Here is a 1,315-nt window from a genome sequence, read left to right as displayed (position 1 = left end):
AATTTAATTAATTAAAAAAGAAATAGAGGCCAGGCACAATGGCTCACGCCTGTAATCCCAGCACTTTAGGAGGCCAAGGTGGGCGGATCATGAGGTCGGGAGATTGAGACCATCCTGGCTAACATGGTGAAATCCCGTCTCTACTAAAAATTACAAAAAATTAGCCGGGTGTGGTGGCGGGCACCTGTAGTCCCAGCTACTAGGGAGGCTGAGGCAGGAGAATGGCATGAACCCAGGAGGTAGAGCTTGCAGTGAGCTGAGATTGCACCACTGCACTCCAGTCTGGGCAATACAGCAAGACTCCATCTCAAAAAAAAAGAAATAGAAAAGAAGTCCAACTCCTCTCCAACTCTCTTCCCTCCTCCGGCCTACTGACTTAGTCACAATGAGTAGGCACCACCTCTATCATCTGCTCCTAATCACTGAACCAACTCCACCAGCTCTCACCATTCTGATAGCTTTAGACTGAAAGCTATGTAGACAACACCTAGAATGTGAACATTGCATCTGACAGGAAATAAGTGGAATAGATGGCATGCAAGAGGACCAGTATCTATCTCTGGTATCTTCCAATTACCTTTTCATTGTAATAAAGCATAGCCTGGCTCGAACTGGAGTTACCATTCTCAGGTTTGGCAAACTTTAGAACACCCTCCCAGAATAAGACCCTGCAGTAGAAAAGCAAGGCTGCCTGGCCCAGCTCCGGCATTGATATGGTTTGGATTTGTGTCCCCATCCAAATCTCATGTTGAATTGTAATCCCCAATGTTGGAGGAGGGGCCTGGTAGGAGGTGACTAGATCGGGGGGAGGACTTCCCCCTTGCTGTTCTCATGATAGTGAGTGAATTTTCACGAGATCTGGCTGTTTAAAAGTATGTAGCACTGGCTGGGCATGGTGGCTCAAGCCTATGATCCCAGCACTTTAGGAGGCCGAAGCAGGCGGATCACTTGAGGTTGGGAGTTTGATACCAGCTTGACCAACATGGAGAAACCCCGTCTCTACTAAAAATACAAAATTAGCTGGGCATGGGGTGCATGCTTGTAATCCCAGCTGCTTGGGAGGCTGAGGCAGGAGAATCACTAGAAACCAGGAAGCGGAGGTTGTGGTAAGCTGAGATCGCACCATTGCACTCCAGACTGGACAAGAGCAAAACTCTGTCTCAGGCTGGGAGCGGTGGCTCATGCCTATAATCCCAGCACTTTGGGAGGCCAAGGCAGGCGAGTCACAAGGTCAGGAGATCGAGACCATCCTGACTAACACGGTGAAACTCTGTCTCTCCTAAAAAATACAAAAAAATTAGCTGGTTGTGGTGGC

General features: G+C 48.4%; 1 protein-coding gene across 2 annotated transcripts in view; it reads right to left on the bottom strand.

Annotated features, from left to right (window-relative positions):
- STK36 (serine/threonine kinase 36) overlaps positions 1 to 1,315 on the bottom strand; it is a 38,346-nt gene that overhangs the window by 28,566 nt on the left and 8,465 nt on the right. The gene's annotated exons all lie outside the window — the stretch shown is intronic.

Source organism: Mandrillus leucophaeus, unplaced genomic scaffold, assembly GCF_000951045.1.
Source record: "Mandrillus leucophaeus isolate KB7577 unplaced genomic scaffold, Mleu.le_1.0 Scaffold70, whole genome shotgun sequence".
NCBI lineage: Eukaryota > Metazoa > Chordata > Mammalia > Primates > Cercopithecidae > Mandrillus > Mandrillus leucophaeus.
The sequence above is the reverse complement of the archived record's forward strand: the minus strand, read 5'-3'. Positions and strand labels throughout refer to the sequence as shown.